Source organism: Pongo pygmaeus, chromosome 9 (genome assembly GCF_028885625.2).
Source record: "Pongo pygmaeus isolate AG05252 chromosome 9, NHGRI_mPonPyg2-v2.0_pri, whole genome shotgun sequence".
Lineage (NCBI taxonomy): Eukaryota > Metazoa > Chordata > Mammalia > Primates > Hominidae > Pongo > Pongo pygmaeus.
In genome coordinates, this window is record NC_072382.2 from 131,097,902 (window position 1) to 131,115,752 (window position 17,851).

The 17,851-nt window shown below is 42.4% G+C and overlaps 1 protein-coding gene across 4 annotated transcripts in view; it reads right to left on the minus strand.

Moving 5' to 3' along the window:
• The window catches only part of ARHGAP32 (Rho GTPase activating protein 32), a 317,966-nt gene extending 300,942 nt beyond the window's left edge, over positions 1-17,024 (minus strand). For 2 of the 4 annotated variants that reach the window (XM_054438141.2, XM_054438140.2), the window contains exon 1: positions 16,662-16,983. The gene's annotated coding sequence lies outside the window, so the exon portion shown is untranslated. Of the gene's footprint in view, positions 1-5,248; positions 5,374-16,661; positions 16,984-17,003 lie in introns of those variants that run through there. The other 2 variants (XM_063671614.1, XM_063671615.1) reach the window with 2 other exon arrangements.
• Between the last annotated feature and the right edge of the window lie 827 nt (positions 17,025-17,851).

Consider the following 17,851-nt stretch of genomic DNA (forward strand, 5'->3'; position numbering starts at 1 on the left):
AGATGTTTATGTTTAGCGATTACCATAACACCAAATGACACATGAAGATGGAGTTTTATATACACAGGGAAATAATGTCTGCCTTTTAAAACACACAAATTAAGAGAAAATACGGAAACCTGACAAAATGTTCACGAACAATATTTACTTATGAAAGAATAAACCTGGCATGCCAGACTAATAAAACAATTAAAATAGACCTTGCAAACTTTTAATTTTTCCTCATGCTCCAAAAAAAAAGTTTGTATTATCTTCAAATCATGGTCTCTCATGTTTTTTTAATTCCTAACAATATAAATGGTATAAAGCCCCTAATTTTTATTCCCTACAAAACCACTTCTAATAGGTAGTAAATATCTACTGAATTAATGTTGATAGATTCATTTAACCCACCTTACAAATAAACAGCTGTAAAATATGGCAAAAGCTACTTTTTTTTTTTTTTTTTTGAGATGGAGTCCTTGTCTGTTGCTCAGACTATATAGTGCAGTGGCGCAATCTTGGCTCACTGCAGCCTCCACCTTCTGGGTTCAAGCGATTCTTGTGTCTCAGCCTCTCTAGTAGCTGGGATTACAGGCATATGCCACCACACCTGGCTAATTTTTGTATTTTTTTTAGTAGACAGGTTTTCACCAGGGGGTTTCACATGTCGGCCAAGCTGGTCTCAAACTCCTGACCTCCAGTGGTCTGCCTGCCTTGGCCTCCCAAAGTGCTGGGATTACAGACATGAGCCACCAGGCCCAGCCCAAAACTACTATTTTAAAACCATTTCAAAGTCGTTTTATAAGGCCTGGCAAAACTACAAAAATCCTGGGAGAAGACTGCAACACATCAAAAAAAAACCTCACAACCCTAAAAACCTTCATTTTATTTTACTGTACCAAATACAAATTACTTCAGGGTTAACGAATTCTTTTTAAAAATATGTTAATATTGTCTATCAGTCACACCTCAATGTCAATCACCTCCTCTATAAAATTAGTATGAGTACTAGTATATATAGTCAAATGATTTTCTACAGGAGTGTCAAGACCATTTAACTGGGAAAGGACAGTCTTCAACAAATGGTTCTGAGAAACCTGGATATTCACACACAAAAAATGAAATTAGAGTCTTACCTTATACCATACACAAAAATTAACTCAAAGTGGATCAATGATCTAAACATAAGAGCTATGGAAGTCTTAGAAGAAAACATAGGAGGGAAATGTCATTAACACTGGATTTGGCAATAATTTTTTGGACATGACACCAAAAGCACAGGCAATAAGAGGAAAAATAAACTAGACAACATTAATATGAAATGTTTGTATATCAAAGGACACTATCAACAGAATGAAAAGGCAATCCACAGAATGGGAGAAAATATTTGAAATTTTATACCTGTTAAAGGATTGATATCTAAAATATGTAAAGAACTCCTACAACTCAACAACAAAAAAACTATTTTAAAATGAGCAAAGGCCTTGAACACACATTTCTTCAATGATGGCATACAAATGGCCAACAAGCACGTGAAAAAATGCTCACCATCACTCATTAGGGAAAGGCAACCAAACCATGATAAGATATCACCTCACCCATTAAAATGGCTACTGGCAAAAAAAAAGGAGGAGGAGGAGGAAGAGAAAGAGGAGGAGGAAAACAGGGAGGGGGGAGAGGGGGAGGGGAGAGGGATGGGGAGGAGAAAGAAGAAGGAAGGAGGAGGAGGAAGAAAAGAGAGAAAGAGAAAGAGGAAAGAGGAAAGGAGAAAAAAGAAAAGAAAACAAGTGTGGCCAAGAATGTGAAGAAACTGGAACCTTTGAGCACTCTTGATGAGACTATAAAATGGTACAGCTGCAATGGAAAAAGGGTATGGCTGTTTCTCAAAAAGTTTAAAAATATAATTACCATGTGATCCCGCAATTCCAATTCTGGATGTATACTCCAAAAAACTGAAAACAGGAACTCAAAGAGGTATTTGCATACTCATGTTCATAGCAGCACTATTCAAAATAGTCAAGAGGTGGAAGCAACTCAAGCATCCACTGACAATTAATGGATAAGCAATATGTGGTATGGACACACAATGGAATAGTATTCACCCTTAAAAAAGAAGGAAATCCTTCCACATGCTACAACATAGATGAACCTTGAGGACATTATGCTAAGTGAAATAAGCCAGTCACATAAACACAAATATTGTACAGTATAATCCCATGTATATGGGGTATCTAAAGTAGCCAAAATCATGGAAACAGAAAGTAGAAGGGTGGTTAGTGGGCCTGAGAGAAGGGGAAAACGGCAAGTTGTTTCACAGTCATAGAGTTTTAGTTTTGCAAGACGAAAACATTCTGGAGATCTATTGCACAATAATGTGAATATATTCACACTACTGAACTGTACACCTAAAACATGACTAACATAGCAAATTTTATTTTATGTATATTTTACTGCAATAAAAATATTACTGTAAGTAACTACCTCATGGGCACTTGTGATGATTAAATCAGATAATACATGTAAGGGGCTTAGAAGAGTTCGTAGCATATCCATAACAATTAAACAGTTAGCAATAACAGTAGCTGTTGGTAATATTAATAGGACAGATGTTTATCACTTGGTGAAACAGAATCCTGAGTTAAGAAGGATTCTAAAAAGGCTCTCCTTGAAACTCAAGCAAGAGAGTTAAATAGAACAGTAGGAGACAGAGAACTTTTGATGGTTCTTGATAGTTTAGAATGACACACTGAAACAAGTTAAACGAGGTGGGCACGGTAATCTAGATCAAAGGGACATAAAATCAGGTCTGGGAAGGTATTGAAAAGAAATTGGGAAAACTGCTATAATGAGGTTCTGATCATGCCTTGGAACTCAAAAACAGGTGAAAACACAAAGAACCTGTATGAGAATACTGAGCAACCATTCCTTCAAATCTGTGCTCTAACCAATCAACACAACTCTTCATAAGAGTAGGTGGGTTAGCAAGCCAGTACATGGAAGCCAGCTTAACTGCCCATGTCTCACAACCTTTTCCTTTTGAAAGTTATCATAAAAATCAGCATGAAAACCTAAAAAGCCTAACCTTCACCATTCAGAAAGCCTCTAACATCAAATCCCTGATTCTCTAGGAACAACACAGAATAGAAATGCATAAACATCTTGCTCTACCCTCACTGTCAACCTGTTTCCAAATTGGGAGGGAAGTGGACAAATTAAGAATATAAACTATGGAGGCACAAGTAGTTCACATCTCTCATGCATTCTAGTACCTATCATCACGGTAAAGAGAGAAAACTGCAAACACAAACGCACTCAAAACCTTGACTACTCAGAACTCTTACAGCACGGTTTCTCAACCTTGGCGCTACTGACATTCTTGACCAGATGGTAATTCTCTGTTGGCAGAGAAGAGAGAGAGGTTGTCCTGTGCAGGAGTAATAGCAGAGAATTTGTTACTCTAAATGTTAAGAATATAAATCTGGAAAACATCCCCTTCCCAGCCCAAGTTAAGTGTTCAGAAATCACTTCACATTATTTACAAAGTAGTACTGAGGAAAACACAGGCACTTGAAGGGCAAAAAGACCTGGATTTAAAGTACAAATCAATCCCCCACATAGTTGAGTAAACCTGATCAAGTGACAACAATTTCTGAGGCCCAGTTCCCTTCTATGATAGTAATACTACTAGAGTTACTGGGAGGTTTCAATAAAATAACACTCCTTAAGATCAGTACAAAGTAGGCATTAGATTAAAAAAAAAAAGTGAATTTACATTTAAGCACCAGAACTTTAACTGTTTTACAACAGGAATATTTCTAAAATGTACTGCATACTTTCCTGCCTTATGTAATCTTACCTTATATAAATGAGTTTGAGGTGACCATTTCACACAAACATTACTGTAGTAACTAAATATAATACTAATCTAAAGAAGAGAGCTATAAAAAATGAGTAACACATAAAATCCAGTTTCAAGATGCTGCATCAATTGGTTGAATCTCATAAAAAAATTCTATTTAGTAGGGATTAAACATAAAATTGAATATTTAGATTAAAAAATAATAATGAAAACAATGTAACAAAATTTGGGAGAGAAAAGCTCTAAAAAATGTAATTTCCTACAAGCCCTAGATGAATAAGAGTGACAAGTTATCCCAAAAAAAGGTACACGGAACACAATTTGGGTTAGTAGAGAGAAATACCAAAATAAGTCATAAAAACGGAGTTCTAGTTTCAACTGGCCTACTTGAGTAAGAAAATGTCGCTAGATAAGTGACTTAACCTGGATCTATTTCCCTACTAATAAGAAGGGCACAAAACCTACTGTGACACCTCTTACACTTTCAGGTGAACCAAGTGATAATGTTCATTAAAAAATATATATATATGCTCCTAAAGCTGCCCATAAAACACCTGATACTGGTAGCATAATAGCACTGGTACAGGCACCCTGGGGTAAATAGGTCATCCCGCTGGAAAAGTGATCAGCCTAGAAGCTCTTGCCACTCTGCCCCTGACAATCCTGAGAACTAAGGGAATCAGTATTTCTGGCCCATCTGTAACACATTCAGAGAACTGCCAGCACACTGGTTAGGAAGCTCTAACTAAAATATCATATCTAATTTGAGGCACCATAAAAGAGATTGTACCATTTTCCACAATAACCAACTCTAGCAATAGGACCAAAACCAGAGTTTTACTTGCATAGAACAGTACTGCTTAGACCTAAGCAATGGCACCCATCCTAGGCCTCAAGCTTTAGAGGGCCTTGCACTGGCCTTCCTCTAACCATACCCTTGACCATGGGGTCAGCTGTGCTAAGGGCCTAAAGGATGTGCCCATCTGCAGCCTATGTGCCCCAGCCCTCATCTTGACCAGGACCCCAAAATTTCCCACCTTTTCCAGGGTCTCTTCAGGCCTCTTCCCTGAGTCAGTTCTCCTAAGGACAGATGACCCAACCAATAGTATTTACAACCCTAGGCCAAAGAATGGTCAAAGAGCTGCTGTTTGAAGGGTGTATAGGCTGGAGTTCCACAGACATGCACATGCAAACTTCATAGTTCAAGGAGCCTGGGGAAGAGAAGAAGACCTCAGGTCAGAGGCTGGCTCTCTGCACCTTAGCTTGTTCTAAAAACAAACTCAGAGTTGGGAGGCCAAGGAGAGTAGATGACTTGAGATCAGGAGTTTGAGACCAGCCTGGCCAACATGGTGAAACCCCGTCTCTCTAATAAAAATGTAAAAATTAGCGGGACGTGATGGCACGTACCTGTGGTCCCTCAGCTACTCAGGAGGTTGAGGCAGGAAAATCACTTGAACCTGGGAGGCGGAGGTTTCAGTAAGCCAAGATCATGCCACTGCACTCCGCTCCAGCCTGGGCAACAAAGCAAGACTCTGTCTCAAAAACAAAACAAAAAAACAAACTCAGAGGAACCTGAATTCTCTGTTTGACTCTGATCTAGGTTATTACGAAGTTTTATTCAATAAAGTTGGCAAATGGAACATTTTCTATTTATCAGTTAACTTGACTGATAACTTGTATAGACATATGTTTTGAGACCCCGTCTCAAAAACAAAACAAAAAAAAAAACTCAGAGGAATCTGAATTCTCTGTTTGACTCTGATCTAGGTTACTATGAAGTTTTATTTGATAAAATCGGCAATGGAACATTTTCTGTTTATCAGTTAACTTGATTCATAACTTGCATAGACATATGAACCTCGTCCTAGTCCGTTTAGTACTGCCATAAAGGAACACCTGAAATTGGGTAATTTATAAAGAAGGTTTATTTGGTGCACAGTTCTGCCGGCTGGAAGGTCAGGCATCTGGTGAAAGCTTCAGGCTGCTTCTACTCATGGCAGAAGGCAAAGGGGGGCCAGCATGTGCAGAGGTCACATGGTGAGAGAGGAAGCAAGTGGAGGGAGGTACCAGGCTCTTTTCCACAACCAGCTCCCTGTGGAGAACTAACGGAGGGACAGCTCACTCACTCACCCCCCACCCACGGAAGGCATTAATGTAGACAGGAAGGCTCCACTCTCATGACCCAAAAACCTCCTATTAGGCCCCAACTCCAATGTTGGGGATCAAATTTCAATGTTAGGTTTGGAGGGGTCAAATATCCAAACCATAGCAGATCTGCAATTTGTATCCTTACCCTGAGTCCCAAAAATGTTAGGGATGGGCCTGAAAAATAATCTAAAAACCTTGTCCTATGAGGAATAGTTGAAGAAAATGAATCCATTGAGCCTAGAAAGAGAAAAGACTGGTGGGAAGATAAAAGAACCAGCCATTTTTCACAGACAGCTAAAGAGCTATCATGTGAAAAATAAAGCAGATCTGTGTGGAGTCAGAAATGCATGGAGTAATGTTCCAATTTCATAGAATGAGATACATTTCCTAACAATAAGAACTCTTTTTAAAAAGTTGGCCAGTCATGTGAATAACTGAGTTTTCAGACAGTAAAAATAAAGAAGCAGAGGGTAAGTACCTCCCAAGGATAATGTAGAAGGAATTCTGATATTAGAGAAAGGCAGATGGCATATTCCCTGGGGGTCTATATAGTGGCAATATGAAGATACAGCTCTATATGCAGAGACTAGTGATATGAGACACAGGCAAAACCAAAGTTACACCCTGAAGTAACCTTTCTTTCTTAAAAAGTTCCTGTCATCTTGCTCTTTTGTCATTTGCCTCACCAAAAAAAAAAAAAAAAAAAAGGTGAATTCCTCCATTCTTCAAAATTAGTTACTAAATAGAAGACCAAAGCAGCCTTGTCTCAATGGATTTTTCACCCTCCAGCAAATCACAACCTTCTCTACTGCTACCAGCTGGATCTTGTGACTTCTCATTATTGCTGAAAACCCTGCTCCATTCCTAAAAGTGACTCTAGCACCTCTCTATCATCAACAAATGTTTATTAAGTAGGAATGCTAGAGATACAGCAGGAGCCTAGACATAGCCCTCACCCTTGAGTAGCTCAGAGAGAGGGGGGTTATAAATTAAACACATGGCCAGGCACAGTGGCTCATGCCTATAATCCCAGAACTTTGGGAGGCCAACGCAGTTGAATCACTTGAGTCCAGGGGTTCGAGACCAGCCTGGGCAACACGGTGAAACCCCATCTCTATTTAGAAATACAAAAATTAGCCAGGCGTGGTGGTGCACACCTGTAATTCCAGCTACTTGGGGGCTGAGGTGGGAGGACTGCTTGAGCCCAGTAAGTCGAGGCTTCAGTGAGCTGAGATCGCGACACTGCACTCCAGCCTGGGTGACAAAATGAGGCCCTGTCTCAAAAAATAAATTAATTAATTAAACAAATAAGCAACTAATAAATGAATATGAAGAAGACAAAATGGGATGATATAAAAGAAAGAGGTGGGGGTGCTACATATACAGGTAATCATGATGGTCTCTCTGGGAGAGGAAGAAGGCAGCCATGTCGAGACTTAAAAGAAGTACATGGCCAGGCGCCATAACTCACGCCTATAATCCCAACACTTTGAGAGGCTGAGGCAGGTGGATCCCTTGAGCCCAGGAGTTTGACAACAGCCTGGGCAACATAGAGAGACTTTGTCTCTACAAAAATTACAAAAATTAGCCCGGCACAGTGGCACGCACCTATAGTCTTAGCTCCTTGGAAGGCTGACATAGGAGGATCACCTAAGCCCAGGAGTTCGAGGTTACAATGAGCTATGATCACTCCATCCTGGGTGACAGAGTAAAACGCTGTCTCTAAAAAAATTAAAAATAAGTCATTTTAAGTAAAAGGAACAGCAAGCACAAATCCCTAAGACAGAACGTGCTTTTATTCAAAGGGAAGAAACAATGTCATATACCACACACCCATAAGTATGGCCAAAATTTAAAACATTGACAACACCAAATGTGGACAAGGATGTGGGACAACAGGAACTCTCATTCACTACTGCTGCGGTTGTAAAATGGCACAGCACTTGGGCAGACAGTGTTGCAGTTTCTTGCAAAACTAAACTTATTCTTAACATATGATCCCGCAATCACATGCTTAGGTATTTACACAAGATGAAAACTTACTTATTAAAAAAAACCACACAAAGATGCTTGTACCAACTTTATCTATAGCTGCCAGAACGTGGAAGAACCGCACACAGATGCTTGTAGCAACTTTATCCATAGCTGCCAGAACGTGGAAGCAACTAAGATGTCCTTCAGCAAGTGAATGAATAAATAAACTGTAGTATATCCAGACAATGGAATATTACTCAGCACTAAAAAAGAAATGAACAATCAAGCCACAAAAAGACAGGGAAGAAACTTAAATGTTTATCCTAAGTGAAAGAAGCTAGTCTGAAGAGGCTACATACTCTATGACTCTAACTATATGACATTCTGGAAAAGGCAAAAGTATGGGAACAGTAAAAAGGCTGGTGGTTGACAGGGCTTGGGGAGAGGGAGGGATGAATAGCCAAATCACAGAGGATTTTCAGCTGAGTCAAACTACTCTATAAGATACTATGATGTGGGTACATGTCATTATTAATTTGTCCAAATCCATAGAAGGTACAACACCAAGAGTCAGTCTTTTTTTTTTTTTTTCCTCTCAGAACAAGTGGGAAAAATGAGTGAATCCTAATGTAACCTATGGACTTTGGGTGATAATGATGTTTCAATGTAGGCTCATCAACTGTAACAAATATGCGACTCTGATGTGGGATGCTGATAATGGGGGAAGCTGCATATGTGTAAAGACAAGGGGTATACAGGAAACCTCTGCACCTTTAGCTCGGTTTTGCTGTGAACCTAAAAATAAAGTCTACTTTTAAAAAAAAAAAAGGAACATCACTGAGACTGTAGCCCATTGAACAAAGAAGAAAAGAAGAGAGAGGAGAAGATGAGAGCAGAGAAGCAGCCAGGAGCCATATCACACATTACAAACATTTTGGACCACATAATTTTCTGCTGCTGGGAGTTGTCCTGTGCATTATTGGATGTTGGATGTTTAGCAGCCACTTTGGCCTCTACCCACTAGATGCCAGTGGCAACCTACCCCAATTTGTGACAACCAAGAATGTCTCCAGACATCACCTGAGGAGAAAATCTTCCCTGGTTAAGAACCACTGATATGGAGCCTCATAGGCGACCAAAATGAAGGGTTTATTTCCATGGTAAAATGTTAAGTTTTTGTTTTAGCATTAAGTGTATTGGAAAGCCAGTAAGCAGAATGATACGATCTGATTAACGTTTAACATTATTTTGGCTCCTGTGTATGGTAAGAATGAGGGGAAGGACAGGGACAGGAGTAGAAGCAGGGAAGTCTGCTGGCAGTTTGCCAGACGACAAAGCCTACTAGCTTAGCCTAAGTTTTTGCTAGTGAAAAAAGTGAGATGTAGTCAGGTTCGGATTACATTATAAAGGTGGAGGTGACCAGACTTGAGATGAGATGAGGAGGAAAAAAAGAAATCAAGGAGGAGGAAGAATCCAGGGGTTCTGGCCTGCACAACTGGTGGATGATGATGCCACTCACTGAGATGGTAAAGACTTTGGGGGAGGCAGAGGAAGAAGTCACTGACAGGAAGAGTAATTCATATGATGAGCTCAAATAATCAGGCTAAAGAATCAATGGTGAAGAAGAAGGACAGCAAATATAAACAACTCTTGAAATTTCTGCTGCAAAAGGAAACAAAAAAAAGGGCAATAAATGTAAATGAAGGGGATCCCAAGGTAGAGGTGGTTTAAAAGGCGTGATTTATTCATTTAAGGCATCAATAACTCAAGAGATAAAACTTTATTCCTCTCTCACCTAACCACCCAAAGATAAATGAGAAGTACAAGGCTAGGAGGCAGTTCTGCTCCACAAGATCATCTAAAAATCCATCTTATTCATCCATCTCCCGCTAAGGTGTTGCCCTCACCTTTGCAGGTTGAATAATATGCCCCATCAGTGTATTAACATCCTACACTCTCATCTGCAAAAGGGGATAAAGAGAAAATAGAAAACGATTAGCTTCCTTTCTAAGGCCACAACCCAGAAATCACACATACCACTTATGTCCACAACCATTTAGCCAGAATTTAGTCCACATCCAACTATAAAAGAGAAGCTAGCAAATGTAGTTTCTAGCTGGGCCAACGTGTGCCCAGATAAACCCTGAGGATCCTATATACTAAAAGGAAGCCAGAGAGAATGGCATTGGGTAGACAACTAGTTATCACTGCTGCAAGTAACAAAAAGCATGGATGCTAACTGAAAGAGGATTCAGTAAAGAGAGAATGATATCTTAGCAAAGAAAGCTGCTGGAATAGAAGACCTGTAGGCAAGAAGAAATGAGATCCAGGCACAAATGTACTGCCTCAGGAACAAGCTCACTTTGGTCTCTTGTCACTTCTCACATGCTTTATTTTTCAGAAGAAGGGTTATCCCTTGATTGCATTTCTAGTAAATTAAAGTAAACCTTTCCTTCCATCTACTAAATCAATTACGCAGAATGTGTGTAAAAATCTGGCTTTAATTGAGCAGTTCTTACTTGGGTTGTCTACCAACAGGTTGATTCAGAGCTGCTGCTTCTCTGTCAAAGACAGAATGACCAAATTTCAGAGTTGGAGGGAGTCTACAAAGGCCATTTTACATGTTCAAGGTCACAAGGCTACAAAGTATCCTCTCCAATAGTACATCGCAAGTCTTCAAACTGCCAGATCATTCCACTATCTCCTTGCTTACTTATAATATTCCTTTTCATAAAATAGTTTGTCTTCCCATGAAATGAACACCTCCTGAGGGCAAAGACTCAACGACACCTTCTTACCTATCTATCTTCCACTGCTTGAAGCATGGCAGGAGATACACAGATGTACTCAGTGGATACTTGTCAGTTCACAGATACAAAGAGATGTGGTTTCCCTTATGCTACTGTGTCAGGATTGCTATTCCTACTTAATCTGGAGGGCCACTGAATACAAAACAAGAAGGAAGGTCTGTCAGATTCTCCTTAGGTAGGTCAATGGAAACTGGGCCTTTGGAGACAGAAATTACTTGTCCAAAGTCACAAGCTGTTTACAACAGAGCCAAGACAAATATCCAGGTCCTCTTGACTCCAGGTTCCAAACTCATTTTCCTGTTAAAAGTTGCTTCACTTTTTTGGTCTGTGTTTGATATCCTGGGTAATTACTGAACTTCACATGATATATTCTTCACAACTACTGAAAATGCTACTCATCTTAAGAGTCCTTCAACCAGCTATCTCTCTCCAATGAAAGGAGGAACAGGAGTTAGTTTCCATGCTACACACAGGGAATAAAAGCAGTGCAGTCAAATGGCTTGCCTCACATCACAAGGCTGAAATCCAAATAGGATTTTACTATTTTTAGGGCAAACTGATAGAATTTTCTAGAAGATTCTCTCCTAGAGTATGATGCTCATCTTTTCAAATAGAGACAAATTGAACATAACATTTCCATAATGAATGGTTCACACATGCTTTTGCTCTCAATGCTTTCCATCTCTACAGCCTCCAATATTATGTATATTATAATCCAGGATATAAAATAAAATAGTAAATAGATACATAGCCGGAAGCAAAAAAAAAAACTGTGTTTCTGAAAGCCAGAATTTTACTTCTATTCTGAACATTCAGATTCATGTTTTTCTCATGAGAAATTAAACCAAACACCCATTTCTCACTTCCTCTTACTTGTCCTAAAACAATCTCCTTTAAATACAAGAATAGCCCTCCCTTGTCCAGTAAAACTGAAAATATCTATTTTATAAAATCCTTACACTTTACTACCTTGGGGAATATTCCTGCTCAAGCTTCATCTCTCCAGATAGGAAATGTCTGGTTTGGTTTGTTTTTTAACTTCAAGAGAAAACTCTGTCGCATCTCGTCTTCTTTAGGTCTACTTTTTTTGAGGTGCTATAATCAGAACCCTGTAGCTTTCCAGGTGCTGTTCACTGGTTTTGTGGAAGAGCCCTTCTGCCTCCATCTCACTGTTCCACCGAGGACAGTGTGGGAACATCAGTGCCCTCCCCTATCTCCTCTGGATCATCTCACTTCACTGAAGCATCAGCTAAGGCCAAGAAACTGTACAGTTTGTAGAAATGCAAGAGCCACAATGACCCCAATTCTATTTTGTTTAACTCAGAACAATGGCCTTTTTTATTTGCTCACTCTTAGTTTGAGATTAATGTTAATAAACCAGCATTTGAAGTTGAGAGGCACACCAAACTTCTCAATTGTAAGATAATTTAAATCAAATACTTCAAAAAGCAGCGTAATATAAAAGTGGATAGTAAACTAGATCTATTTAGAAAAAAAAATTACCTTTTATTATTTCAACTCTGAGGAGCATGCCATAAAGATGTTAATGCAAATCATAAGGAAGACTTTAGAGTATATATACATATGGGGAAAATTATCCAGCCCTGGCCTAATCAAAACTGACTTTTCTCACTCATCTTTCTAAAAAAAAAAAAAAAAAAAAAAAAAAAAAGCCAGTACCAGTACCAAAATAGAAGTGGTATTTAAATCCAATTTATAAACCTAAGAACATTATCGGGAAATTATCAAGAATCAGGATCTATGAAAAATAGAAAAGAAGTATCTTTCCACCCATTCTTAATTATCTGAAGTCAGCAAATGATTAATAAAAATACACTACAGCATACAGGAAATTTCTCAAGTTATTCCACTTATCAGCTGTTAACTAAACTAAGTTTCGGCAAAGGAGAAAATTCTATAGCAAACAGCATACCACTCAGGAAAATAACTCTATAATCTGGAGGTGATGGTAATATACAACATTTTAGGCATACTTTCAGGGTACAGTTTCTAATCATCATCATCTATCACTTACTGAGTGCTTACTGTATGTCAGAGATTGTGTTAAGCCTTAACATGTACCATTTCATTTAATCCTCACTACAACCGTCCAAGGTAGATACTACTGATATTCCCTGGTCACAAAGGAAATCTCTGAGGTCCCATGACATTAATTAGTTTGTCCAAGATCAATGTTTATAAATATCATAGTTGGTATGTGAACCCAAGTCTATCTGACTCCAAAACAAAAATTAGTACCTTTCCAGGATTCTTAACTTTATAATGGCTATGATAGGAAATAACACATATGCTAATTAAAGTAAAAAAAAAAAAAGTTAAGTCCTAAATCGGGGGTTAAAGAACCAGATAATAAATACTTGAGGCTTTGCAGGCCGAGCTATGAAAGTACTCCACTCTGCTGCTGCACTGCCAAAGTAGCTACAGACACAAGAATGAATGAGTGACTGTGTTCCTATAAAACTTTACTGAAGGACACTGACATCTGCGTTTTATATCATTCTCATGACATGAAATTTTATCCTTCTTTTGATTGTTTTCAACCATTTAAAAATATAAAAATCATTCTTAGCCATGGGCCAGGTATGGCCTGCAGGCTAGAGTTTGCCCATCCCTTCCCTAAATAATGCAGACAAATATAAAATATTTTTTACTAAACAGTTCTTACAAATCATTAACTTGTAACCTCCTTTGGTATTGTGAACTGATACTTTAAAGAAGTTCAAAGTCTTGTCCAGCCTTGGCACAGGCCAGTAGTCCCAGCTGCTCAGGAGGGCAATGTGGGAAGATCGCTTCAGCCCAGAATTTGGAGGCCAGCCTGTGCAACATAGCATGACCCTGACTCTATTAAATTTTAAAAAGAAGCAGCAGCAGTAGCTCACAGTCTCAATAAACTTGATCTGTCTCCAAATAATTGAAAATTCCAGAGAGTTCAAAATTGCAAGTACTACCGGTGGATTTTCTAAATAAGACAGAGCCACAGAATTTTGGAACTAGAAGAAATCTAACACGTTTTCATTCCTTATCTGTTTTTGTTGTCGTTGTTGTTTTGAGACAGGGTCTCACTCTGTTGACCAGGCTCGAAGGCAGTGGCACAATGATAGCTCACTGTAACCCCTAATTCCTGGGCTCAAGTGATCCTTCCATCTCAACCTCCCGAGTGGCCAGGACTACAGGTGCGTGCCACTACACACAGCTAATGGTTTTCATTTGATATTCTGTAAACACTGGGCCTCTCTATGCTGCCCGGACTGCTCTCAAACTCCTGGCCTCAAGGGATCCTCCCACCTCTGCCCGCCAAAGCATTTGATTAGAGGTGTAAGCCACCCTGCCCAGCCTTTATCTGCATGTTTTTCAAATTTCTGTTACAACATTTACAAGAGTTTGCTAGGCCAATTTGCCAGGTAATATAGGTTTGTAACTAAGTTTATACGTAATGACAACAATACTTTACATATTTAAAAATAGTTCTGCAGAGCATTTTCATATCCTTTCTATCATCTGATCGTTCACAACTCTGTAAGAAAGACGATGCAAGCCTTCTTATCTCTATTTAACAAAATGCAAACAAGCTCAGAAATGTAAATAACTTGTCCAAGGAAGGTACATTGTCACACAGCTACTATGGGGCAGAACTGCAACCACAACCCAACTTCAAGTCCTTTTTGCCTCCTGACTACTTCCATGGACATTGGACTTCACAATCATGGGTTAAATCCGAAAAATTCTCAAGAATATTAGTCTTACTCTTTAAAAGTTCAACTATGTTAAGTTACTTTTTGTTTCATTCTTCTGCTACCACAGCCTTATGAAAAAAACAGATGCCTAGTCCTTAACATTTATTACATGCGTCTACGATCAACATATAGTGTGCAGATAATATACTCAGGTCAGCTTGGGAAGGAAAACACTTGAACAAGTCAAGAGAGAACAAGCAACAATAAAAACATCGTTTATATAGCACCGAGAGAGACAAAAGTAGAGATGAATGTATTGCCATTAGAGTCGCAGGCCAACTTCAGAAAAGCTTTTGGTGACTGGAAAATGATACGGAGGTTGGGAAATGAACACAGAAGGAACATAACTACTGGAATTCAAACCAACATCAAAGGCTCTAAAGACAGTTGAGCCTGTCTTGCTGGTTCTTAGTCTCTCCCTAGAAAACAAAACAGTTACATAACTGGAGAAGGTTCTTCCAACTAACAATTCCTCTCTGTCCCACTTATGTTTTTCTCCCCCACTACTTCACCCTGTCACCCACCTCAATGTGAACGATCATACAGTAAACTGGGCTTCCACCCTAGCTGTGTCCAGACAAGTCTCTGTCCAAAGTGCTGCTTTATACACGGACTGCTATAGGGACCACGGTACGAAGATAACTGGCTTAAACACAGTTCCAACCTGACACTTCCATAGAGGCACCTGCTCTATGAAGCATCACCATATATCCAATTCCAAGAATGAATCAGACTCCAGACATTCCTGAAAATGGAAATCACAACAACCTAATGCCTCATCTTCACAAACAGCCCCATTAAAAAGAAAACACACCAATGAGTACTTGAAAAACTTTGAGGTCATGCTGTAGTAGTAATTAAAGCTTCTCTTTCCTTCACACTCAAGTCCAAGGAACAAATGTCGATTCTCAGTTAGACTTCAATGTACCCAATAAGGAAGGATATATTGAGTCACAACCATAAATACTCAAAAATATTACAACAAATCCAATCACTGATTCAAACTAGCAAACTGTGTAGACTCTAAGAGCCACCGCACTCCAGCACCATTTGCTTTTTCTTCTTCCAATAGAAATACAAACATAGACAATGTTTACAAAAGCAACCAATGTATCAGAAAAGTTATTCCCATTCAGACTGACTTAAAAGGTCTAAATCTCTGCCAAATAAAACTCTGAAAGAAGAGAAAATAAAAGAGATGCTGACAACAATGCTATGGCCCAGCTGCCAGCTAGCCATGTAGCATCACGCAGTGCCCCAAGCATTTTAAAGACAGATTGCAACTCTGCATTCAGATCAAAATTATAATTATCCAAATTCTATTTCCTAAAAGATGACTATTAAACTGCATCCCAACCATTCTGCTTGGGTCTCCTCCTTCCTTCCATCTTCAAGTTTCACAAACAGAAGGTGAAGCTATAAAAGGTCCAAGGTAGACTAAACCTAAGAAATCGAGTCTGATTTTCTCTCCCCATCGTTTTTTGTGTACCGCTTAAGAAAATCTTTAACACAAATATTTGATAAAGTCAACAAAACGGGAAACCAAGATACACGGGTGGCGAGGAAGCGAGGGGGAAAAAAGGCACTAATTCACCACCGTCGTCCAACATGCAGCGGCAACTTCAGTCAATTGGAAAGACGAGGGGGGAACTCCACGGGAGCCTAGGGGAGCAGAGACCTCTGGCCCCGCGGGGCCCACGCACACCTGGGGGCGGGACCCGCGATGTCGCCCGCGGGCAGCGGAGGGAAACGCTCCCGCAGCTCCTCCGGGAGCGCCGGTGTCCCTGGAGCCCCCACTCGGCCGCTCCCGGGAGTCGCGGCTGCCGCCCGCCTTGGGCCCGGGGCGGAGAGCGCTGCGGCAGGCCAGAACGCCGTCCGAACGCCCGGCTCGCGGAGGCCGCGGGGAGCGCGGGGCGCGGGAGGCGGTGGGCCCGCAGCGCCGTCCGCCCCGGGAGGCCGGGGAGATGGGGCCGGGGGCGGGGGGACAACCGAGAGGCTCCTCCGGGAGCATGCGATCCGGAACCCTCACTCTAAAAAGAGTATTTTAAGAAGGAAAGAGAGGCCCCCGCAGCCTTCCCCGCGGGGCCTGCCCACGTCACCGGCGCCCCCGGCCCTCCCGCGCGCCCGCCTTACCGAGCCCCGCGGCCCCGCCGCGCCGCCGCGCCGTCCCTGCGCCCCGCTGGCCGCTCCGTGTCTGCCCTCCGCGGGCCGGGCCCGACGCCCTCCGCCCGTCGCCGCCGCCGAGCGCCGCCCGCGCCGCCGAGCCTAGCGCCTGGCCGCCGAGGGCAGCCGCGGGGGCTCGGCCGGGCGTCCCCCGCGCCAGCGCCTCATCCCGCCTCGCGCCCCGTCAGGCTCGGGGGCGGGGGCGCCGGGCCGCGGCCTCCAAGTCCCCACCTCCGGCACGCACCGCGCTCGCCCTCCCGCGGCGGAGTCGGCCCCCGGGGACGCGGGTCCTCGGGCTCCAGAGCCCCTCACCCTGACGCCTTCGGGCCGCCCCCGCAGCACCCCCGCCCAGCTGGCCGGCGCGTCCCCCGCCGGAGCCCGCCGCCCGCCCAGCCTCCGCCTCCTCCGCTCCGCCTCCTCCTGCACCCGCGACGCCCGCAGCGGCGAGAAGAGGCGCGCCGCCGCGGCCGCGGGCACGAGCACGCGCGAGGAGGGCGGGCGGCGGATGGAGCGCGCGCGCGGCCGAGGGGCGGGGGCGCGCTGAAGCCTCGCCTGCTGTTGTCCCGGGAGCGCACGTGCGCTGCGGGGGGGCGGCGAGGGGCGCTTGGCGGGTGTCCCTGGGGGGCTGGGGGACAGGCAACGCGAAGTGGGTAGAGACGCTGCCTGAGAGGTCCCGACGTAGGCTGTTGCCTCGGCCCCTGCATTGTGCTGTGGTGCAAAAATAAAAAACCGGCCGCCGCAGCAGCAGCAGCAGTAGCACCGGCAAGAGGCATCCTCCGAGACTACGGCAGTGGCTCCTCTCTACTCCCAGCTGACCCCAGAACACTGTCACCGCGCCGCGGAGGAGAGGGGGCGTTGCCTCAAGTCAGGAAGATCCTCGCCTCTCCATCCCTTGCACATTTGGGTCTAGAATGGACGCGCCCCGGTTATTATTTGGAATCCGGGGGCCTAAAAGTTCCTTCAGTTGGCTTCTTCATTCAGAGTTATGGACCAGAAAATTGAAAGTGGCATGGCAGGGGAGAGAAGGGACAAGAAAGGGTGAAAGAGTGGCCAACCTGAAGGTGCGTGGCTAGACTGAAAAGAGGTTTTGGAGACAAGGGAAGGAGCTCACTGGGAACCCCCTGCCTGTGGATGGCACTGCCCTTGGTGCTTCCCCTGTT